The sequence below is a fragment of the Sinocyclocheilus grahami genome, unplaced genomic scaffold (genome assembly GCF_001515645.1).
Source record: "Sinocyclocheilus grahami isolate Dianchi unplaced genomic scaffold, SAMN03320097.WGS_v1.1 scaffold311.1, whole genome shotgun sequence".
In the NCBI taxonomy this organism is placed as follows: domain Eukaryota; kingdom Metazoa; phylum Chordata; class Actinopteri; order Cypriniformes; family Cyprinidae; genus Sinocyclocheilus; species Sinocyclocheilus grahami.
In genome coordinates this window covers 34086-60867 of record NW_015505490.1, presented here as the reverse complement: position 1 = coordinate 60867, position 26782 = coordinate 34086, and the positions used below count along the sequence as shown (strand labels likewise).

The window sequence follows — 26782 nt, the reverse complement described above, 5'->3', positions numbered from 1 at the left end:
TAGTAAATTTTTTTTTTTTGAAAGAAAGAAAGAAATTAAAACTTTTATTCAGCAAGGATGTGTTAAACTGATAAGAAGTGATAGCAAAGATTTATATTGTTAGAAAATATTTATATTTTGAATAAATGCTATTCTTTTTAACTTTTTATTCATCAAAGAATCCTGAAAAACAGTTGCCAACATTGATAATTCTAATAATAAATCAGCATATTTGAATGATTTCTTAAGGATCATGTGACACTTTATACTGGATGGCTGATGGAAATTCAGCTTTGCATCATAGAAATAAATTATGTTTTAAAGTATATTAAAATAGAAACCATCATTTTATATTGTAATTGTCATGTTTATGTCCCTGTTTTTCCTTACTTGGGGCAAGTTCAAGCTCAAACTGGTGCGCAACATTTTGCTACAGTTTCCGGTTTGAACAACATGTTTCCTGGAAATGGTGTGCAACGGTGTGCGATGGGGTTTGAGATACCTTTTCTCTTGTTTGGTGGGTGTGTCAAAAATGTCAGTCCAATCAGCAGCAACATGTATATAAACCATGCTGTATTAAAGAGACAGCTGGCACAATGTAATTAACATCAAAATAAATTCACAAGCGCAAGTATATTGTTTGCACATGTTTATTTACATTAAAGGCAAAATAACTGAAATAATAAGAGCACAAGTATAGATCTGGAACTTCTTTAAGTCTGTCTAAATATCATTTAGTAATTGCAATGTCTTCTGGTCCATATCCTTTGCTTAGGAAGGTGTGCTAGACACTGATTTATGTAAAATAAAAATACTATATACATTTATATATTTTGCTATTGTATTGTGGAGTGACACTTTCATAACATTTTCTATATTCCTCTGATTATATAATGGTAAATATTACAATAACATAGCACAACAACAGTGATCAGCAATAATGATAAGCCTAATCCTCACAATAAAAATAATAAGGGCATATAGATCATATAACACCGTCTCGGAGGTAAGAAGTGGATTATCCTTCACCTGAAATGTTTGTCTTTTCATCCTGAAATGCAAGGCAAATTTTGGATCACAATAATTAGGAACAACAGTTTCCACAAATCCCTTCATTTGATTGGGATGTTCTCTTTTATTCTGGACGGCAAGGGCAGTGACTGTAACATCGAGCATAATTTGCGGTATTAAACACGTATTTATACCGATTTCATCAGGCTCCGAAAATTCTTCAAAAAAACACAAAGAATGGCCTTCTCAGCTGCCACTCTTGCGTCATCAGAACAGGGTGTTCAACGCACCACCGTTTCCATTTAAAAAACGTTTTGCACCGTTTTGTCAGGGCTGAACGCAGCCTGGTCATGTTCCTGTGTTCATTTAGTTCCCTTGCTCATTGTTTAATAATTAGTTAACCTGTATCACCTGTTCTGCCCTCATCTACACTATTTTAGTTCCTATGTTTCCTATGGTTTCCCCCATTAAGTTGTCGGTTATTGCATGTATTGATGTTTATGCTACGCCTGTCGTTCTTTGAGTTCACTATTAAATTCTAAAAGTGGATTATTCGCCTTATCTTAGACTTCCTTGCTGCAGCTATGTAACAGAATAACCGACCCACACAAAGGATGACTGCTGGGCTCCTTTTGGTTTCTTTCCTTTTTCTTTCTGTCCATGGACAAGCCTCAGGGCCGTAAGTAATTTTGAATGGTAACGGTCTAATAATATCTTCGTAATATCTAAATATTTAGTTATACTAAATCAATCTTTTTGTGTGTATGACATTTTCTTAAAATGCTGGAAGTGTGATCCATTATACCATGTCATTTTTTTTATTTAAAAATAAAATACTTTATCAGCACAGATGGGACCTGCTTAAACTGAAGTGCAGCTAGTTCTGTAATATGTATTGAAATGTAAAAGTGGCAGAACTGCATTAGACATTTTTGTCTTTGATTATGTCTGAAACTTGGGCAAGCATATCTCTTTATGCTTTGATATCTCTCAGGTCTTTCATGGTGACGTTTCCTGCAGAGATCGATTCGGGATCTGAGGCCAAACTGTGTGCAAGTTTTCTCAAGCCCAATGAAAGCCTGGTCATGAACATTTATCTGGTTCATGGTGACCAGAGCACTTTACTGCTGCAGGAGAAAGCTGAGGAAGAGTTTCACCGCTGCTTTAACTTTCAGGTTTGCCAGCAAGAAAAGTGCATTCACATGTCATTGAACATTTTAGTTAAGATTTGTTAAATTACACGTCTCCCAACAGACACCTCTGGTCGAAGCAGAATCAGTGCAGACAATGAAGGTAGAACTTCAGGGGAAGAACTTTAAGATGACTGAAAAGAGAAAAGTCATGTTCAGACGTTATAACCCTTTGACTTTCATCCAGACTGATAAACCCATCTGTATTCCAGGACAGACAGGTGAACTGTGAATTTTTGAGATTTAAAGTTCAGTGAATACTAAGGTTGTTTAATTTGTTTCACACTGTTGATGTCATAGTGTTTTTACGGGATGTCATTAGTGAAAGAGCATTAGCACTGTGGGGCACAATAGACATAGTCCACACAGTAGCCAAACCACTGGGCTATTTCATGCTGCTTGGTTTTATTTGCAAATATATCATATGAACTGTTTTTTTTACATTTACCCCTGAACTACTACTATAGGTCGAAAATGTTACTTACACATTCATCTATATGTAACTAACACATAATATAATTATAAACATTACATTTATAATCAAATTTCTGAAGTATTACTTTAAAATGTGTGGTCTGCTCATATATTTGCTTGTACTACATACAAGTTATTTTGGAAATGACATCGCTTTCTATTATTTGGTATTTAATTATGTAGTACCGGTAAGTAGATTTCATTTAGTCCGTGTTTCTGTAATCAACATTAATGAATCGATTAATTTGAATTAAATTCAAATCACAGTTTCTTCACATATTTTTCAGAGCCTCTAACGTTGCACTGCATCTCAGAAATGACTGAGTGTAAAGTTTGTAATATCATGTTATTACATGATACCACTCATTTCACAGTGAATTTTAGTCACCATGGATAGAAATTTTGTAGCCTTTGATCAGAAGGTTCGTACCATTTAAGCAAAAGCAGCATTTTTAAAAACAATTATTTTCTGTGCACCATACCCCTAATGCACCCAACAATAAATATATTATTTGAACAATGTATTTTTTTTTATTTGAATGAATTTGTATGTTTTTAGTACAGTACAGTCGTGCTGGAGGTAAGCACATGATACTCGTCTTATGCAGCCATTCATGGCATGCACAACAACATTTTGATCTAATTTGCTCTTCAGATGTCTGTTGTACTTGCAGTTATTGAATATTCAGTGATTAGATTGCAAAATAATAGTCAAGATCTATGTAGATGACTAAAGCTAAACTATATCTGCACTGTGTGTTCTTTGGGATCAAACAGGATTACAGGATTGGTCAGTGGACAAATAGTTCCTCAAGGTGGATATTGCAGCTTTCTCATGAGCTGAACCCAGAGGCCCGTTAAGGCATTTACAAACTGAGGGCTTTTATTGGTGAACGGGTGATCACACATTATTTTGAGGTGAAGTATGGTTAGTGACAATATCACAGAACGTTTCTGAGAGTGATTATTAAACCTCATTCATCATAACCCATTTTAACTGATTCCCTGTACTTGATTTCCAGTTTTACCCAAGTTTGAAATTACCATGAAAGCTCCAAAAGGAGTACGTTTTGGTGATAGCGACATGAATATGAAGGTTTCTTCTGGTTTATTGCATTAAAATTCAAAAATTCAATAAACATTTTATTTTTTATTATAATGTCCTAAATCAGTATTTCAAAAGTTTAACTCAAAGCATGTACTTCATAGATACACATCGGGACAACCAGTGGCTGGTAAAGCAAGGGTGGAAGTATGCATTAAGTATTTGAGATATATTTCTCAAACAGACTTGATATCACCATGTTTGGTTGAAACTACTGAGGTGTGAGACTGTATTATTGTATGTTGTGTTGAATTTATGAAAACATTTTCATCATATGGTCTTTGTAATGGATGTGTTTGTACTCTACCAGCAGATGAGTGAGATGGGCTGTGCCTCCTTTACTTTGGACACATCAGTCTTTTTTAACTCAATAAATGAGAGATTCCTAAAAGAACACCTTATTGTAAAAGTGAATGTAACAGAAGAAGGAACAGGTGACAGATCCAAGCAGAACTCGTTTGGATTAAAAAAATTAAATTTCCTAATATTAATATTAACAATAAAATTAAACAATTATATTCAATTGTTTGTTTAACCAGAAAACACGATGGGGAAATCTAAAACTATAAGTCTGACATATGAAAGTGGTAAAGCTACATTTACTGAGCTTCCTGAAATTTGAGCATGGGTCAATTATACAGGGGAGAGTATGTCTTATTTCTTTCTTACATTATAGTTGTATTGAAATGTAGTCTGACTTTTTTTCTTTTTTCCTGTTGAACAGATCAAGCTTGCACATTTAAATGGAGCACCTCTTCAAAACAAAAGTTTATCTTTTGGAGGGTAAAAGGTGGTCCTCAAAACTGCTCTTAAATCTCACTACAGCCAGTGATGGACTGGTCAACTTCTTTCTTAATATATCTAGTCTTTCTGAAAGTGAAATTAATCTAATGGTATGATAATGTTTGTGCACCCAGTGTTTGATCAATTGCTGTCTTTGGTAATCGAAATTAACTGGACATTCTTTGTTATTCAGGCAAGTGCATATCCAGAGTTTCAGTATCAAAGCTTTAAAAAGCCTTACTTCTCTACTGAACAAAAAACAGTTCAGCTTCTCCAGCCTGCCACTCCATACACCCTAACACTAAGTGAACTGATTATAGAGAATATTGAGCAACCGTTAAAGTGTGATGCTGAGTTTACAGTGACCAAGTATTATTTTGTTGGAGAGACTGTTGAAGAATTCAAAACTGACATTGTCTATATAGTGAGTACAATTGCTGCATGTTCATAGACTATGTACAGTATTACAGTCATCCTCTGGGATCCTCAGTTTGTTATTGGAGTGTCATCTGTCTGTTTCAGGTCTTGTCCAGAGGAGTGATTGTTCATCATGGATCTGAGAAGGTTGAAGTGAAGTCTTCTAATGGAGCAGCAAGTGGCACAGTGTCGTTCAAACTGTCTGTTGGTGCAGATCTGGCTCCTGCAGTGCAGATTCTGGCCTGCTGTGTTCTGCCCAGTGAAAATGTTGTTGCTCGTAGCAGAGATTTCATGACTTAGAAGTGTTACAAAAACAAGGTATGCAAAAAGTTTAAACCTCATTTTAACACCAAAGAATGATTCCATTCATAGCAGCACTAAAATGACACATCCTACTGTTTTCATTACAGGTGTCTCTGCAGTTTTCTCCTGTTAAAGCAGTTCCTGGTGAGAAAAACGCTCTCAGCTCAGCCTGGTTCACTGTGCGGCCTCAGTGCTGTAGATCAGAGCGTCCTGATCATGGAGTCAGGATGACGTCTGGATACTGACAAGGTTTAATTGTGTAGCTTACATGGTTAAAATGAGATCTAACTTTAAAAAGCCTTCTACATTACAAAAGATTGATATTTCCAATGACAAGTCTTTAGAATTGTGTATTTATTTATTGGTAAATGTTTTTTTTAAATCTCATCACAGGTCTTTAACCTGCTGCCAGTACAGGTAGTATCAGGTTACCCTTATAATGCTGTGGATACACCAGAGTGCCAGGAAGTTAGACCTCGTCGGGCTGTGTCACTAGACCGTGTTTATAACAGCTTGAGGGTAACAAACTGCTCATAAAATTGTTAAAGTTACTTATAAAGAGGAGAAAGTAGGACAAAGAAAATGAAGATAAAAAATATTTTAGTATTACACCATACCCAAGGAATATAGATTTTAATTTACTTTGTTTTTAGTTTTGTTTTAATTGCTGTTTGACAGAATGTGGGATTGAAGATGGCAACAAATTTGCCTGTGAGACAACCCCAGTGTCTGACATACTACGGCATAACTTATCACAAAAGTTTTCAATTAGGTATGTTTACTTGGTTTACATATTTGTAATATGATGAATGTTTTGTTACATGTAGGCCTAATTGCAGAAAATGTTTAAGGGAACCTGAAATCATGTGACTGGAATATCACTTTGTACTGCTGTTGTTGAAATAACAGTTTCTTAGTGTTAACAGCTGATGTCTAAAATGGATTCAGATGCATAAGCTAACGGAGTTTTTATATTAGTAGATGCATAAATAGACTGATGGGGAATTCACTAAGAATCAGTTTATACCTGCTGAGAACACTGGTTCTTTGCACATGTGCATTAGTCATTTATTTGAACTTTCAGAGAGGATGCCCGACGAATATCCAAAAACAGGATCTGCTCAACCACCTGTGGAGACAGTTCGTACCTTCTTCCCAGAAACATGGATCTGGCCGCTCACTGAAGTTGAGCACTGTAAATGCTGTAAGGACCACGTATTCAAGGATACCCAACAGAGTTTGTAAGTGACACATTACGAGATAAGATGGGATAAGATGAGACTTTGTTTTATCTCCAAAGGGAAGTTTAGACATTAGAGCAGCATGGATAAGACGGTACAAAAACACAAAATAGAATGAAGAAAAAGGAAAAAAAATGTAAGCAGACTAAAATAGTTACAAATAATAAAAAAAAACACTTACGAACAGTATCATAATGGTGACTGAATATACAATATAAACATCATGAATATTGACATTTACTGTACTTCCAAATAAATAAAATAATAAATATCCTGAATATGAGTAAATATATTGTCCTGAGGATAAAACTGGTCCTATAAGAGTGTCCGAAACCAAGCCTTAGTGCTAAGATATGCTGATATTATTCACGTTACTATTTGTATAATGCTTTTCATGATACACATTGTTGCAAAGCAGCTTCACAGAAAATTTAAGTTTTGTATGTTGGTTCAGGGTTGTCGTCATCTGAGCTCCTCGGAGGGGTAGGCGTCATGCTTCTCAGGTGTTGGGTCATCTCAGATCTTCATAAGAGGCTGGATCCAGACTGAAGCTTGTTTAATTCCTAAGGCTACCTCCTTTAGTGGACTTTGCTATCCTCGGTACTACCAAAATCCAGAGTTTTGTGACCATAAGGAGCGTGTTGGATTGTAGCGTGATAGAAGACTGGTTAAGTACACAAGTACACAATCTATTTAGGGCCTCATAAGTAAGTAGCAATATTTTGTAAATGATACGGAACTAAGTATCATAAGATATAATAAGTCATATATAAGACAAGTTGCTGTATAATATTACACCCAAGTTTTTGACTGTAGAGGAAGTAACGGTACATCCATCTAGATGCAAATTGTAATCTAAGAGAATCTGTGTACTGTGTGTGTTTTTTTTGTTTTGTTTTTTTTGTTTTTTTTGGTCCAATACAACAATTGAATCTAATTGCCATATTTTCTAATAATATTACCAAGGAGCAACATGTATATTGAAAATAGCAGAGGGCCTAAGACAGATCCTTGCGGCACTACATACTTTACTGGCATTAATTGAGATGATTCCCTGTTTAAATAAACAAAGTGGTAACAGTTGGACAGGTAGGATCTAAACCATCTTAAAGCCTGTCCTTGAATACCCATATAGCTTTGTAATCGATCTAGGAGTATGTCATGATCTAAAGTCAAACACAGCACTAAGATCAAGTAAAACTAGTAATTAGATGCAGCCTTGGTCTGATGCAAGAAGCAAGTCATTTGTAATTTTAACAAGTGCAGTTTCTGTGCTATGAGGGGGCCTGAAATCTGACTGAAATTCTTCATACATTATATATATATATATATATATATATATATATATATATATATATATATATATATATATACTTTTTTGAATGAAGGAGCACAATTGAGCAGACACAACTTTCTCTACAATTTTAGACATAAATGGAAGATTTGAAATGAGTCTGTAATTTGCCAGTTCACTAGGATCTAGTTGTGGTTTCTTAATGAGAGGATTAATAACCGTAAGCTTGAAGGGTATTGGGATGTGACCTAGAGATAACGACGAGTTAATAATATGGAAAAGTGGTGGTTCTGCTACAGGTAACAACTCTTTCAGTAATTTAGTGGGTACAGGATCTAATAAACTTGTTGGTTTAGATGCAGTGATAAGTTTATTTAGCTCTTCCTGTCCTGTGGTTGTAAAGAACTCCAATTTTTCTTTGGGGGCAATGATTGAAGCTGAATTACAAGATGTTGTAGATTCTACATTTGTTATTGTATTTCTGATGCTTTCTATTTTATCAGTGAAGAAATTCATAAAGTCATTACTACTAAACTGTGAGGGAGTATTTAGTTCAGGTGAAGTCTGATTATTTGTTAATCTAGCCACTGTGCTAAATAAAAACCTTGGATTGTTTTGGTTATTTTCTATGAGTTTGCAGATATGCTCTGCCCTAGCAGCTTTTAGAGCCTGTCTATAGCTGGACATACAGTTTTCCCACGCAATTCTAGAAAAACCTAGCAATTCTAGAGTTTTTCTCCATTTGCACTCAAGATTGAGTTTCTTTATTGAGAGAATGGGTATTACTTTTGTACCATGGTGCAGTACGTTTCTCTCTTACCTTTTTTTTAAATTTGACGGGCAACTGATACATTAAAACATCAATAAACTGTATTTAGTGTTTTAATGAATTAGATAAGATCGTGCCCATATTGGTAGTCATTTCGTCGAGTTTATGGTGTGTATTTATGGTACACTGAGCATTTGAGACAAATCAGGCTGGTTATTTGTAAATCTATCTTTAGTGGTTGGAACAATAGTTCTACCTGGACGATAACGCAGAGCAATATAGTTAATATGCAGCATGCACGATACAAGGTAGTGGTCCGTAACAACATCACTTTGAGGTACAAAGTAAGATCAGTAAGATCAATTCCATGCGTTATAATTAAAGCTAGTTAAATCTAGTGTATGACTAAATGATGAGTGGGTCCGGTGACTTTGACCCCAAAAGAGTTTAAGTCTTTAAACGCAAGTCCAAACACATCATTTGTTTTATCAATGTGAATGTTAAAGTCTCCGACAATTAGCGCTTTATCAACTATTAACCAATAAGTTTGAGAGGAACTCTGCATACGGCCCTTGTGGTCTCTACATGGTAGCCAGAGCAAGAGATAGGAGAGGGGTTTTTTTTCGTATATCTGACAGTGTAACATCAAGCAGGAGTACTTCAAATAAGTTAAGCCTGTGTTGTGTTTTCTGAGTAACACTGAGAATATCTCTGTATATTGTTGCAACACCACCGCCACGACCAATACAACCAGGCTTGTTTATAACAGTAGCTTGGTGGAGAAGACCTAATGTTTAGGAGCACAAGCTTTAAAAATGTATTTTGTCATTTATTTTGCATTTTTTCTAATTTAATCACGATTAGATTTTTTCTAGATCCTGCATTAAATGTATATTTTGACCTCACTAATCGGGGAACCGTCTTTATAGATTGGACAAAAGCACTTCTATCAATTAAGTGGGTAGAACAAAAACCATCATAGCAGTTATTTGAGATTTTACTTACTAGTCATATGGAGCGTAGTGTCCTGGAGATGTTGTCTGACAGGAGTTCCACTCCGACTCTGCTGGGGTGCAGGCCATCAGCACGAAAAAGCCTAGGTCGCTCCCAAAAAAGATTTCAATTATTAACAAAGAGCAGTTTCTATTCTTTACACCATGACAATAACCATTCATTTAGAGCAAACAGTCTACTGAACCTTTCATGTCCTCCAGCTTGATGTCGTTCACCTGTGTAAAGCACGACAGCTCCAATGCTCTCGTCACCCTTCAGGATTGCGGGTGTCTGCACAGAACCATCGAGAACACGAGCACCAGGAAAACAGTGAGTGTGCACCTTACCTTTAGCTAAGGTAGCATGGTCGTGCCAGATGATGGTGTCTCTGATGATCACAGCATCGCGTTCTGTCTCACAAAGGGGAGCGAAATGTTCCGGTTGGAGATCTCGAAGAGAGGGGGAGAGGTCCTCGCTTGCGTCTTCTGCTGCTAGTGCACCCAGGGTCTGTGGTGTTCTGGCACCGGAGTAAAGGAGACCTGGGAAGATCATGTCCTTGGTGCACAGGGCCTGTGCAGAGAAACACATGGAGTAGAGGGGGTGGGAGTGTTAACATCGTGCCGTAAACTTACCTCGGACTTGTGAGTGTCAGCCCGGGATGTTTCCAGCGCGGCTCTTCGCAGCTGGGCCTGCTTCTCCAGTAGGTCATAGATCTGCTTCTCCACGGCCTCCAGCTCCAGCTGCACCGAGTACAGCTCGAAAGTGTCCTCACCTGCACTCAAAGGTAGACACATCCACCATTAGAGCAGGTAAACAATGAGTAAAACAATGATAATGTGTGTGTGTGTGAGAAGGGTGTAAGCAAGATTAGCGGCAACTGCGCTGGTGATGCTAACATTGATTTGCTAAAATTGATTTTAAGATAAAGAATCAACTTGACGGAGCTCCAAACTCAAACCATGCAGCAGCAACAAATATTAAAGAGTCTGACTGCTGTTGGAACAAAGGATCTCTGGTAGTGTGCCTTCTTAAACCGGGGGTGCAACAGTCTATGACTAAAGAAGCTGCCTAGGGTCCCAAATGTCTCATACAGAGGGTGGCAGGAGTTATCCAGGATGTTTGACAGCTTGGCCAAAATCCTCTCGCCCACCCGCTCCACTGAGTCCAGAAGACAACCCAAGATGGAGATGGCCCTCTTTATCAGTTTGTCAAGCTTTTTCTTGTCCCTCTCTGTGATCCACCACTCCAGCAGACCACAGCATAGAAAGTTGCTGATGCAACTACAGTATCATAAACTGTAGTGTAGTTTTCAGTAGTGCCCTATCTCCTCAGCAGATGGAGGCGACTTTGACCCTTTCTGTACAAAACACTCATGTTATCTGACCAATCCAATTTGTTTTTGTGAACACCCAGTTACTGGTACACGTCTACCATCTCAATGTCAAGTCCCTGGAGGTTAACACTGCATTTTACTATACTATGCTGCACAACAGGGACTCTGGATCAGCTCAGGTTCCTGACACCATCACCTCTTGGGGGACGGAGGCCTTCTGTCTGTCTCCATCATTCGTGGGGAGATCTTTGAGCTGAAGGCCACGGTCTTCAACTATCTGTCCAAGTGCATCATGGTGAGACTTCAGACCCAGTCTTATCCAATCATATCAAATATGCCACTAATCATGTGTGTTTGATTGACAGGTTAAAGTGACTCCAGCTGCTTCCTCAGACTACACTCTCAAAGCCTCCTCTGATGATCAGTATTCATCCTGTCTGTGTGCTAATGGAAGAAAAACCTTTAAATGGATCCTCACTCCTTCTGTTCTTGGTGAGTTTTCCAGTCTGAATCATTGTTTCTCAGTGTTTGTGTCTGTTGTATCTTCGCGTACATGTCTTGTGTTGTAGGAGTCTTGAATATTACAGTCAGTGCAGAGGCAGAGGCGTCCCAGACTGTGTGTGGCAATGAGATTGTGAGCATCTCAGAGAGAGGACGCATTGACACAGTTACACAAAGTTTACTTGTGCAGGTCAGTACACGTCAAACGGCTCTCAGACGTCATTTATCCATGATCCTAATGCTGCTTATGTCAGTAGCAGAGGCAGAGGCGTCCCAGACTGTGTGTGGCAATGAGATTGTGAGCATCTCAGAGAGAGGACGCATTGACACAGTCACACGAAGTCTGCTTGTACAGGTCAGCGCACGTCAAATGGCTCTCAGACATCATTTCTCCATGATCCTAATGCTGCTTATGTCAGTATGATGTGTTGATGTTATTGTTTTATGCTGCAGGCTGAAGGAACGGAAAAGACAGAGACCTACAGCTGGTTACTGTTAAACGGCATGATAACACAAAATAGCTTTTCAGTGTTCTCCTATTGGGTATGTGACATAAGAAAGTTTTTATTAATTTTATTTACTTTTTCCACACAGCTTGAACCTCAACACCTTTCAAGAACATCACTTGTGGAGCGGGTCGATTCTAAAGATGATCATGTCATTGTGTATCTGAAAGAGGTAAGAAAAAAGCAACATTCATATGATAAGTTACAGTGATTCATTTTCATTTTATCTAAAATCTTCAGTTTCCATGATCCTATTTAACGTCCTGTAGGTTCCAAAAAATATTCCAGTGAATCTCCAGATAAAACTGAAACGGGTTCTTCCAGTGAAGAATTTCAAACCAGCTGTAATTAAAGTGTATGATTACTACCAAACAAGTCAGATTTTATGTGCCATTTTCTGCTATTATATGATTCAAAAGTATCAATTGCTATTAAGTTAATTTCTCTGTATCAACATTTCCCTCAAGTGATCAGTCAGAGACTGAGTACATGTCCCACTGTGAATGAAGTGTCATGCTTCAGTTCTGCAGCTTAAATAAAGATGTTAAATTATCACTAAATGTTTAATGTTTTACTGTTTTGTTCAGTTTTTTTTATTTATTTTTTTTATCCAGGGCAAAATCATTTTATATTTCATGAAACCAACCAACAAAAGTTATAGTAGGCATCAGCCTTCATTTAAATGAATCCCAAACAAACTGAACACAATTTTCATAGTAAAAAATGCATGTAAATACTAGTATTTGACAGCAAAATAACTAGTGAACTATTCCTTCAAATTGTAAAATGACCCAGAAATAAAGATTAAAAAATCATATATATTTATTTAATTTTTTTGTGTATATACACTGTATAAGTCACGTTTTCAAATTTTTATTTGCAGCCTTGATATGAAGGGGTCCGAAGTGATGCTTAGTATTGATATTAACTTTTTTGCATTTTATTTGCAGTTTGTGTGAATAGAAATTATGTACAAAAGGATGAATGGAGACTATTGGAGATGAATTGTAGAAGAGGAAAAAGATTGACAAATTTCAGTTTCTCACTCAGTTCAAATAATATGAAAGTCATATGTTTCGGTAAAGGCAGGGACTGATGAGAAATAAACTTGAGGTGTGAGATTTGTTTAGGCGAGCTTCCCTCTGTGTGATTCGTACCTGGAAAATCTAGAATGTATTAAGTATGTCTAATATGAGTAACAAAATGCCTTTTTCTGTGTCCAGCTTTGACTGCAATAGTAATGCAAAAACTGACATTTCAAATCAATATTTAAATGTTAACTCTTACATAAAGTATTATTAATGCCTAAATATATACCCAAATGCATAAATATAATTTATGTTTGAAAACAATGTTTCCAGGCTCTCTGCATTGAGGGCAGGTCCTGGGGACTTCCTTGCTCTGCACGTTTTGTAAGTCTGCCTCTAACACACTCAGTTCACTACATGGATCTCTCTCCTAATGAGCTGATGATCTGAATCAGGTGTGTTAAAGGTGTAGTAGGAGATCATGGAAAATGCTAACTTTAGCCTGATAGCACTGAAAGCGGACGTCCCACCCTCCCTGCAATCGCCATCCAAAGTCATGCCCTCTGAATGCATTTACGCTCGCAGACCAGAACACCAGAGACAACATTACAATAGGCTACATCAGCGGTTCCCAATTCCAATCCTCGTGCCCTCCTGCTCTGCAGATTTCATTTGTATCTTTTATCACGTGCAACGTTTGTTCTATTCGACCGTGAGTGCCCTGGGAAGTGTACATCACCGGATATTCCACCATGATTCCAGTTCGAAGCGAGAGTATATGTTCCATACAAAGGGCATTAAAGTGTGCGAGACGTGAATTTAAATAGTATTTATTTTCAGAGGTATATTATGTCACACTTCTCTAGTAAGTTTCGTCTGTGTGTGAAGACGCTGCGCAGCGTAAATCCGTGAATGAATGTTCCGAAGTGAAGTAAACTTCAACAGATTTCCCCTGCTTCCCTTGTGCGAGGACTGGATTTGGGAACCGCTGGGCTACATCATGTGTCATTCACCCGGTGAGAAAACTTTATAGTACAGTTAGTAAAAGTACTACAATACCATGAAGGAAGATCGGCTTGTTGATGTTTGTCTGCCATTCTCGCTCTGTCTGCACCGCGTGCGTGAACGCGCTGATGACGTATCCTGTCTGCGCGAACAGTGCGCAGAGGTATGCAAATACATATGTTGACAGGCAGTTAGGAAAGCCAATTAAAACGCTCGGACCGAGCGTTTTGATTGGACGAACATTTCTTGGTGCTATGCCTTCCACAGAATATATAAATACATTTAGACCACTTAACTTAATGATTGCTATCGGGATGTGAAGAGACTTTCAACCAGCATAACAAAAAATGTTTCTGAAGACAATCACCTATTACACCTTTAAATAAGGGAGACATGCAAGATGTGCAGAGCTTAGGTCCCCAGGACCAGGATTAAGAACCTCTGACCTAGGGCATACAGAGTCATATATATCTATATACCTGTATATATATTTAGGGCTATACATCCATCTAGTGGTTATAGAGTGTTATTACAAATTATAAATGGTCATTTATTACAGTTACATATTTAGTACCGCAAAAATTCCATTTAAAATAGAAAATATTAAAGAAAACTACAAAGCATAAATATATACATACACTTTCTCTTGGTCCCCCCCCCTGTGCCACACAATTTAAAAATCCTGGAATCGCCCCTAGCAATGTTGTTACATCTTAACCCTGCCAATGACTCGCTTATCCTGAAATTGTTATAGTAATAACACTTTTTTGGTGAGCAAAATTGCTCCGGTTTTTGTTTTGTCTAATGTCGTTAACTGTCTTAAGTGCAGGACATGACTGGTCATGTGATCTCAACAAGGAAGCCTCCATGCCTGCATCTCATGTCTCTAACTATTAATTTCTTTAAGTGTAATATGTTTTTAGTGGAAAAGCATTTAAATCCACATTCAAGACTGGGCCTCTTATGCATATATGTGGGTCTACTGTGTGAACGGGGCCAGTAGGTCAGTGGAAGGCCATAACCATGTCTTGGGAGGGGGGGCTAATATATATATATATATGTAGTGCACATATCAGTGCAAGACATTTGCACAATGTCTCCAAGTACCAACAAATTTTTAAGGGAAGGCATGATCTGATATTATAGTACGAGGATTAACAAAATGGAGGGAGCTCATGAGATTAATCATTAATTTGATGATAAATGCAAATAATTTCTCAATAGCTTGTTTGGGACGAGTGCCCTATGAAATAATGACAGTCAAAGCTTTGTTCATTATGTGTTCTGCATCACATAGTCAGCCTTAAATAAATGCTTGAATGAGCCCTATAACGTATTTACTTCAACCACTTACGAAATGTCAATTTATTTAAAGATTTAAAATCAGTTTGAGCTACAGAAATGCATCTTCATATTTACAAGCTTCCATTTTATGCGTGGCTACTTTCTATCCGTGTTCGGGATTGACTGAATAATGCAAAAACTGACACTATAAAAATTAAAACTGACAACAATATTTATAATGTCTATATATATATATATATATATATATATATATATATATATAGGGCTACACCATGATATTAAGTTGATTTTTCTCTTTTTTCTACATTTTTCCTCTTTTTTTTTTTTTTATTGCCACAGTTATTTTTTACAGTTTATTTCTCTTTATTATTAGTGTTATTTTATTTTATTATATGTATGTCTATTATGTATGTCAAATTATATGTATGTCTGTACATTTTTCTTTGCACTGGAAGCTTGTAACCAAGACAAATTCCTTGTGTGTGTGTGTGTGTGTGTGTGTGTGAACACACTTGGCAATAAAGCCCCTTCTGATTCAGATTTTCTTTATTTAAAATATATATAATATTTATTTGTTCTCTCCACCAGATGTCACCAATGTGCCTCCATTAAACATTAATTTAAGAAAGGTATACTGTATACTTAAAGGGGTAGTTGACCCAAAAATGGAAATTTGCTGTTAATTTACTCCCCCAGGCCAAGATGTAAGTGACTTTTTTTCTTCAGTAGAACAGTAGAGAATATTTTTAGCTAAAACTGTGGTCCTTGGTGATTCATAAAATGCAAGTCAGTGTGGCTACTGTCACTTTGAGCATCGATAAATAAATAAATACATACATACATACATACATACATACATACATACTGTATATACAGGGTTTGAAATTAACTTTTTCACTCACCAGCCAATTTGGCTACTAAATTTTTAAGTTATCGGCCATTCATAATTTCTACTAGCCAAAAAAATTTAACAAATAAATAATGGAAAAAAAGGCCGGAGGTAAGCCAACAGCTTGAGGCTGTCCACTCTTCTTTTTTTATTGCACAAATGTCCCAACCCAAACAATGACTCACTTTGCCATGATATTGCAATGGCAATAGCTTTTTGGTGAACAAAATTCATATTTTAGGAGGGTTGCTACGGTTTGATGTTTGTTTACTAACTGTCCAAATGCAAGAAATGGCTGATCATGTGATCTTAACATGACAGCCTCCATGAGGGGGTGAGTTCTTTAGGTGTAAACATTTTTTAGTGGAAAAGTACTTCAAATGCACATTTGTACTTTTTACATGACATTGATGATGTTTTATTTTAAATGGCTGAAAAATGCTGCTCAGATTGATTTCTAATACAAACTGACTGGTAGCCCCTCTTTTACATATATGTGGGTGTAGGTTAACTACTGTGTAAACAGGGCCAGCAGGTCAGTGACCATGTTTGTTTTTTTTTACTGATTGCAAGAGCATGATGATAAAAACAATATAATTACAAACTAAACATGAATGCAATCTTATGTTTTATCATATGTTTCTGTTTACATAATTTTTAAAAAAATATTTCACAGTATAAACAAATATATATGTAGCAGCTTTGCATCATATACAGTACATATATGTACACATATGTATCAGCTTTGAGTCACTGTCACAGTCACTCTTGATGATATCTGCTACTAATTACTTGTTTTTATCTTACATAATTTATACTGTACATGATGTTAGGAGTAGTTCAGAAATGTCTTGAGACCTTTGCACAGTGGCCCAAAGCACTAATTGGGAAGACATGTTTAGTAATGATCTGATATTAGAGTACTAGGATTAACAAAATGGAGGGAACTCCACATATTAATAATTAATTGAGTGCAAATAATTTCTGATGAGTGCCCTTTGAAATAAAGTCACATTCAAAGTTTTGTTCATAGTGTGTTCTGCACGATCAGCCTTCATCATGAGGGCTCATCAAGGGCTCCTTCTAGTTTCTTTGCTCTTCCTTTCTGTCCATGGACTAGCCTCAGGGGCGTACGAAACAATTTATTTATTTATTTTGTGAAATTAGCACTTGAATAGGATCCTTAAAATGCTGAAAGTGTGCTCCACTATACCATGCAATTTAAAAATAAAAATAATTTATCAGCACAGATGGGACCTGCTTAAACTGAAGTGCAGGAAGTTCTAGAATACTGTATGCATTGAAATACAAAAGTGGCAGAACTGTTTAAAACATTTTTGTCTTTGATTATGTCTGAAACTTGGGCAAGCATATCTCTTTATGCTTTGATATCTCTCAGGTCTTTCATGGTGACGTTTCCTGCAGTGATCGAGTCGGGATCTGAGGCCAAACTGTGTGCAAGTCTTCTCAAGCCCAATGAAAGCCTTGTCATGAATATTTATCTGGTTCATGGTGACCAGAGCACTTTACTGCTACAAGAGAAAGCTGAGGAAGAGTTTCACTGCTGCTTTAACTTTCAGGTTTGCCAGCAAGAAAAGTGCATTCACATGTCATTGAACATTTTACAAACCCAATTCCAAAAAAGTTGGGACACTGTACAAATTGTGAGTAAAAAAGGAATGGAATAATTTACAAATCTCATAAACTTATATTTTATTCACAATAGAATATAGATAACATATCAAATGTTGAAAGTGAGACATTTTGAAATGTCATGCCAAATATTGGCTCATTTTGGATTTCATGAGAGCTACACATTCCAAAAAAGTTGGGACAGGTAGCAATAAGAGGCCGGAAAAATTAAATGTACATATAAGGAACAGCTGGAAGACCAATTTGCAACTTATTAGGTCAACTGGCAACATGATTGGGTATAAAAAGAGCCTCTCAGAGTAGCAGTGTCTCTCAGAAGTCAAGATGGGCAGAGGATCACCAATTCCCCCAATGCTGCAGCAAAAAATAGTGGAGCAATATCAGAAAGGAGTTTCTCAGAGAAAAATTGCAAAGAGTTTGAAGTTATCATCATCTACAGTGCATAATATCATCCAAAGATTCAGAGAATCTGGAACAATCTCTGTGCGTAAGGGTCAAGGCCGGAAAACCATACTGGATGCCCGTGATCTTCGGGCCCTTAGACGGCACTGCATCACATACAGGAATGCTACTGTAATGGAAACCACAACATGGGCTCAGGAATACTTCAAGAAAACATTGTCGGTAAACACAATCCACCGTGCCATTCGCCGTTGCCAGCTAAAACTCTATAGGTCAAAAAACAAGCCATATCTAAACATGATCCAGAAGCGCAGGCGTTTTCTCTGGGCCAAGGCTCATTTAAAATGGACTGTGGCAAAGTGGAAAACTGTTCTGTGGTCAGACGAATCAAAATTTGAAGTTCTTTTTGGAAAACTGGGACGCCATGTCATCCGGACTAAAGAGGACAAGGACAACCCAAGTTGTTATCAGCGCTCAGTTCAGAAGCCTGCATCTCTGATGGTATGGGGTTGCATGAGTGCGTGTGGCATGGGCAGCTTACACATCTGGAAAGGCACCATCAATGCTGAAAGGTATTTCCAAGTTCTAGAACAACATATGCTCCCATCCAGACGTCGTCTCTTTTAGGGAAGACCTTGCATTTTCCAACATGACAATGCCAGACCACATACTGCATCAATTACAACATCATGGCTGCGTAGAAGAAGTGTCCGGGTACTGAAATGGCCAGCCTGCAGTCCAGATCTTTCACCCATAGAAAACATTTGGCGCATCATAAAGAGGAAGATGCGACAAAGAAGACCTAAGACAGTTGAGCAACTAGAAGCCTGTATTAGACAAGAATGGGACAACATTCCTATTCCTAAACTTGAGCAACTTGTCTCCTCAGTCCCCAGACGTTTGCAGACTGTTATAAAAAGAAGAGGGGATGCCAGACAGTGGTAAACATGGCCTTGTCCCAACTTTTTTGAGATGTGTTGATGCCATGAAATTTAAAATCAACTTATTTTCTCAGTTTAAACATTTGATATGTCATCTATGTTGTATTCTGAATAAAATGTTGACATCATTGCATTCTGTTTTTATTCACAATTTGTACAGTGTCCCAACTTTTTTGGAATCGGGTTTGTAGCTAAGCTTTGTTAAATAACACGTCTCCCAACAGACACCTCTGGTCGAAGCAGAATCAGTGCAGACAATGAAGATAGAACTTTAAGATGACTGAAAAGAGAAAAGTCATGTTCAGATGTTACAACCCTTTGACTTTCATCCAGACTGATAAACCCATCTATAACCCAGGACAGACAGGTGAGTTGTGATTTTTAGATTTAAAGTTCAGTGAATACTAAGGTTGTTTAATTTGTTTCGCACTGTTGATGTCATAGTGTTTTTACGGGATATCATTAGTGAAAGAGCATTAGCACTGTGGGGCACAACAGACATAGTCCACAGTAGCCACACCCCAAACAACTGGGCTATTTCATGCTGCTTGGTTTTATTTGAATCCAACAGTGCTAGAAAAAGTATATGGATCTTATAAACCAAAAACTTAAAAAGCTTAATTAGTTTTAATTGTCAAATATATCATATAAACAGTTTTTTAAATTTACCCCTAAACTGAACTACTATATTTCTAAACTGTTACTCATGCAGGGGCTTAGCCATAATAAGGATAAGGCAGAAAATGTATTTCATAGTTTCTATACTGTAATAAATGTCAAGTTGCACTACATAATTCAAATACTTTATTACCTGGAGATGACTTGAGACACACATAAACCATATTGTCGCAATCGTATGTTTTTTTGTTTTCACATTTCATCTGTCAAAACTGGATGCCTTTGTCCATATTAGGGATTTCCTGGCACGTCAAAGTTATTACTTCTACGAATCCATTTTGGACCTCCGGCTTCGAATATGAATGAAACATACAGTACACTGCATGAGAGTGTTTAGCCATCCATAATGTTCACATCGCCTCATTTTGGATACAAATAAAACGTCAAGTCATGCACATCTTTTCTCTTTGAATTTAAATCTTTATTCACATTATTCACACTGGCCCCTGACAACCTCTACGTGAAATATAAAAATACATTTCTTACATGACAATAATCTTTTCGATTATAATTTTGAGCAAACAAAAATATCCGTTTAATATTTTAGCCTACAGCATGACGAAAATGTGATTAGTTTTTATTGACTAAAATTAGACTAAAATGCTCAGACATTTACTCGACTAAAACATGACTAAACAAAAACAGGACATGGTTGACTAAATATGATAACTAATAAGTACATTTGACACCAGGACTAAGACTAAGACTGAATTAAAAATGGTTGACAAAATGAACACTAGTTTGATTAGGGTTGGAGCTAAACTCTTGCATCTTGAGGTCCAGAGTTGAGGACCCCTGATCTATACTGTCACGGTCATGTTCTTTTAGTTTAATTTTCATGGATTTTTAGTTTGTATTCATCAATTTCCTGCTTCCTGTTGTTCTAGTTTCTCGCCACTCATCAGTTACCATGGACACTCATTAATTAACATACCTATTCTCCCTTTAGTTCATTATCACTGTGTATTTAAGTTCCACTTTGTTCACCTTTTAGTTGTCTGGTATTGTTTGTGTTTCACACAACTGTCTCGCAGATTGGCTCTCTTTTAAGTTATTTAATAAACCTTGTTGATATTTTTATCATCATCTTCATCTTCCTTTGACTATTTGTGACTCTATACCAGGGGTGGCGAACGTCGGTCCTGGAGAGCCGCAGCCCTGCAGAGTTTTGCTTCAACCCTAATCAAACACACCTGAACAAGCTAATCAAGGTCTGAAGGGTTACTAGGAAGCTACAGGCAGGTAAGTTTTCATTAGGGTTTGAGCTGAACTCTGCAGGGCTGTGGCTCACCAGGACCAGAGTTCGCCACCCCTGTAAAGTTTGTAATCTCGTGTTATTACATACCACTCATTTCACAGTGAATTTTAGAGTTGTCACCATGGATAGAAATTTTGTACCCTTTGATCAGAACCATCAGGTACCATTCAAGCAAAAGCAACATTTTTTAAAAATGTCTGTACACAATGGATTTTTTTTTTTTTGAATGATTTTTTGTTTGTATGTTTTTAGTACAGTACAGTCGTGCTGGAGGTAAGCACATGATACTCGTCTTATGCAGCCATTCATGGCATGCACAACAACATTTTGATCTAATTTGTTCTTCAGATGTCTGTTGTACTTGCAGTTATTGAATATTCAGTGATTAGATTGCTAAATAATAGTCAAGATCTATTATGTAGATGACTAAAGCTAAACTATATCTGCGCTGTGTGTTCTTTGGGATCAAACAGGATTACAGGATTGGTCAGTGGACAAATATTTCCTCAACAAGGTGGATATTGCAAGCTTTCTCATGAGCTGAACCCAGAGGCCCATCAAGGCATTTACAAACTGAGGGCTTTTATTGGTGAACGGGTGATCACACATTATTTTGAGGTGAAGAAGTATGGTAAGTGACAATATCACAGAACCTTTCTGAGAGTGATTATTAAACCTCATTCATAACCCATTTTAACTGATTCCCTGTACTTGATTTCCAGTTTTACCCAAGTTTGAAATTACCATGAAAGCTCTAAAAGAAGTAAGTTTTGGTGATAGCGACATGAATATGGAGGTTTGTGGGAAGTAAGTGAAGGTTTCTTCAGTTTTATTGCATTAAACGTCTAATATACAATAATAATAAAAACTTTTCTTTTTTATTAATCCTAAATCAGTATTTCAAAAATGTAACTCAAAGCTTGTACTTCATAGATACACATTTGGACAACCAGTGGCTGGTAAAGCAAGGTTTAAATGGAGCACCTCTTCAAAACAAAGAAGTTTATCTTTTGGAGGGTAAAAGGTGGTCTTCAAAACTGCTCTTAAATCTCACTACAGACAGTGATGGACTGGCCAGCTTCTCTCTTAATACATCTAGTCTTTCTGAAAGTGATATTAATCTAATGGTATGATAATGTTTGTGCACCCAGTGTTTGATCAATTGATGTCTTTGGTAATCGAAATTAACTGGACATTCTTTGTTATTCAGGCAAGTGCATATCCAAAGTTTCAGTATCAAAGCTTTAAAAAGCCTTACTTCTCTACTGAACAAAAAACAGTTCACCTTCTCCAGCCCGCTACTCCATACACCCCAACACTAAGTGAACTGATTATAGGGAATATTGGGCAACCGTTAAAGTGTGATGCTGAGTTTACAGTGACCATCAAGTATTATTTTGTCGGAGAGACTGTTGAAGAATTCAAAACTGACATTGTCTATATAGTGAGTACAATTGCTGCATGTTCATTGGCTATGTACAGTATTACAGTGATCCTCTGGGATCCTCAGTTTATTGGAGTGTCATCTGTCTGTTTCAGGTCTTGTCCAGAGGAGTGATCGTTCATCATGGATCTGAGAAGGTTGAAGTGAAGTCTTCTAATGGAGCAGCAAGTGGCACAGTGTCGTTCAAACTGTCTGTTGGTGCAGATCTGGCTCCTGCAGTGCAGTTTTTGGCCTATTGTGCTCTGCCCAGTGAAAATGTTGTTGCTCGTAGCAGAGATTTCATGACTGAGAAATGTTTCAAAAACAAGGTATACAAAAAGTTCTGGGATAATTTAGATATAGCTGTCTTTAAACCTCATTTTAACACCACAAAATGGCTCCATTTTCATCATAGTAGCACTAAAATGACACATCCTTCTGTTTTCATTACAGGTGTATCTGCAGTTTTCTCCTGCTAAAGCAGTTCCTGGTGAGAAAAACACTCTCCAGCTCTCAGCTCAGCCTGGTTCACTGTGCGGCCTCAGTGCTGTAGATCAGAGCGTCCTGATCATGGAGTCAGGACAACGTCTGGATACTGACCATGTATAATTGTGTAGCTTACATGGTTAAAATGAGAAATCAAACTTTAAAAAGCCTTCTACATTACAAAAGATTGATATTTCCAATGACAAGTCTTTAGAATTGTGTATTTATTCATTGGTAAATGTTTTTTAATCTCATCACAGGTCTTTAACCTGCTGCCAGTACAGGTAGTATCAGGTTACCCTTATAAGGCCGTGGATAGTGCCTGGAAGTTAGACCTCGTCGGGCTGTGTCACTAGACCGTGTTTATAACAGCTTGAGGGTAACAAACTGCTCATAAAATTGTTAAAGTTACTTATAAAGAGGAGAATGTAGGACATAATGAAAATAAAGATAAAAAATAGTATTTTAGTATTACACCATACCCAAGGAATATAGATTTTAATTTACTTTGTTTTTAACATTCAAGCCTCATATTACATTTCATGTAGTTTCTAATTGCTGTTTGACAGAACGTGGGATTGAAGATGGCAACAAATTTGCCTGTGAGACAATCTTTTTGTATGAGATACTATGGCGTAACTTATCACAAAAGTTTTCACTTTAGGTACGTTTACTTGAAATTTGTAATATGATGAATGTTTTGTTGTTACGTGTAGGCCTAATTGCAGAAAAATGTTTAAGGGAACCTGAAATCATGTGACTATCACTTTGTCCTGCTGTTGTTGAAATGTGTTAACTGTGTTAAGTGTTAACTGCTGATGTCTAAGGGCAGTCGTGGCCTAATGGTTGGAGAGTCGGACTCATAACTCAAAAGTTGGGGGTTCGAGTCTCGTACCGGCAGGGATTGTAGGTGGGGGGAGTGAATGTACAGCGCTCTCTCCCACCTTCAATACCACGACTGAGGTGCCCTTGAGCTCCCTGGGCGCTGCAGCATAAATGGCTGCCCACTGCTCCGGGTGTGTGTTCACTGCTGTGTGTGTGCACTTTGGATGGGTAAATGCAGAGCACTAATTCCGAGTATGGGTCACCATACTTGGCCACATGTCACGTCACCTCACTTGTCACGTCACTAAAATGGATTCAGATGCATAAACTAACAAAAAGAGTTTTGGATGAGTAAATGCATAAATAGACTCATGGGGAAATATAAGAATCAGTTTATACCTGCTGAGAGCACTGGTTCTTTGCACATGTGCATTAGTGCATTAGTCATTTATTTGCAGAGAGGATTGCCTACAAACATAATTTAGAAGGATCTGCTCAACCACCGGTGGAGACAGTTCGTACCTTTTTCCCAGAAACATGGATCTGCAGCTCACTGAAGTGGGGTACGTACATGCCTAAAGGACTTATTCAATAATACCCATTTTATACCACTATATTTTATCCCCAAGGGGAAATTCAGACATTACAGCAGCATGTACAAGACAGTACAAAAACAGAAAATAGAATGAAGTAGAAGAAGAGAAAAAAACTTAAGCAGACTAAAATAGTAAGAAAAAAAGGAAAACCTTAAAAACAGTACAAAAATAATAACTGAATATTCAACATAAACATCATGAATACTGACATTCTCTGAAATGTAATGTACTTCTAAAAAAATATCCTGAATATGGGTAAATATATTGATAAAATTGGTCCTATAGGAGTGTCAGAACCAAGCCTCAGTACTAAGATACTATATGATGATATTAAAGTGTCTGACGGCTTTTGGAACAAAGGATCTCTGGTAGCACTCAGTTTTCAGTTTGTCAAGCCTTTTCTCTGTGATTTCACCACTCCAGCAGACCACAGCATAGAAAGATGCTGGTGCAACTACAGTATCATAAAATGTTTTTAGTAGTGCCCTACACACCCTCAAAGTACCTCAATCTCCTCAACAGATGGAGGCGACTTTGGCCCTTTCTGTACAAAACACTCATGTTATCTGACCAATCCAATTTATTGTTTTTGTGAACACCCAGTTACTGGTACACGTCTACCATCTCAATGTCAAGTCCCTGGAGGTTAACACTGCATTTTACTATACTATGCTGCACAACAGGGACTCTGGATCAGCTCAGGTTCCTGTTATGATTCCTGACACCATCACCTCTTGGGAGACGGAGGCCTTCTGTCTGTCCTCCAAAGGTCTGGGTCTGGCTCCTCCTGCTCAGCTGACAGTTTTCCAGCCCTTCTTCCTGGAGCTCTCTCTGGCTTACTCCATCATTTGTGGGGAGATCTTTGAGCTGAAGACCACTGTCTACAACTATCTGTCCAAGTGCATCATGGTGAGACTTCAGACCCAGTCTTATCCAATCATATCAAATATGCCACTAATCATGTGTGTTTGACTGACAGGTTAAAGTGACTCCAGCTGCTTCCTCAGACTACACTCTCAAAGCCGCCTCTGATAATCAGTATTCATCCTGTCTGTGTGCTAATGGAAGAAAAACCTTTAAATGGATCCTCACTCCTTCTGTTCTTGGTGAGTTTTCCAGTCTGAATCATACTTTCTCAGTGTTTGTGACTGTTGTATCTTCACTTACATGTCTTGTGTTGTAGGAGTCATGAATATTACAGTCAGTGCAGAGGCAGAGGCGTCCCAGACTGTGTGTGGCAATGAGATTGTGAGCGTCTCAGAGAGAGGACGCATTGACAGTTACACGAAGTCTACTTCTGCAGGTCAGCACACGTCAAACAACTCTCAGACGTCATTTATCCATGATCCTAATACTGCTTATGTCAGTATGATGTGTTGATGTTATTGTTTTATACTCCAGGCTGAAGGAACGGAAAAGACAGAGACCTACAGCTGGTTACTGTGTCCAAAGGGTTTGTCTGCAGACAATATTTAGCATCATAGTGTTTCTCTGCTGATCACTGATACAGTATGTGTTTCTGTCTCTCTGGTTCATAGGCAACAGTTTCCATCATTAGTAACATTTACATACACAAGCAGAAATGAGGAGTTTGTGTTTGGGTTTCTAAAATGTAGTGTTATATTTGTGTTTGGATTGTAGGAGACATATTGGGTCGTGCACTGAGGAATCTTCACAGACTATTATGGATGCCGTACGGCTGTGGAGAACAAAACGTGGCTGTTCTTTCTCCCAATATTTACATTCTGCAGTATCTGGAAAACACGGAGCAGCTCACCTCAGCCATCCGAGAGAGAGCCACCTGCTTCCTTAAGAGCGGTGAGAGAAATCAATCATGTCAAGAAAATACAGAGAAAATAATTCACAACACATTTGACTTCAGACACACTTAATCAACTCAAAACATTTAATAATTTTCAAACTCAACAGGATACCAGAGACAACTGAACTACAGACATAACAGTGGTGCATACAGCACATTTGGACACGGTGATGAGAATACATGGTAAATATTTGTAACTTTTCACTCTCACTTTTTTTCCCCCAAAATAGTTAGAAAGTTAAAATAGTAAGCAGATAAATGGTATTTAGTTTCAATAATTTATGTACAGATTTAATCAGATTAAATAACTGGTCACTTGAACAGCATAATAACTTGCAGAAAATAGCTTTTCAGTGTACTCTTGTTTGGTATGTGACAAATAATATCTCATATATATAAATCCCCACAGCTTGAACCTCAGTGCCATTCAAGAACATCACTTGTGGAGCGGGTCGATTCTAAAGATGATCATGTCATTGTGTATCTGAAAGAGGTGAGAAAACAGCAACATTCATATGCTATGGTGAATCATTCAGATTTTACATGATTGATGATCCTGTTATTAGAATTCC

At 37.5% G+C, this 26782-nt stretch overlaps 1 pseudogene; it reads left to right on the top strand.

The window, feature by feature from the left end:
* The first annotated feature begins 1604 nt into the window (after positions 1–1604).
* On the top strand, positions 1605–26397 carry LOC107601678 (alpha-2-macroglobulin-like; annotated as a pseudogene).
* Positions 26398–26782: the final 385 nt, after the last annotated feature.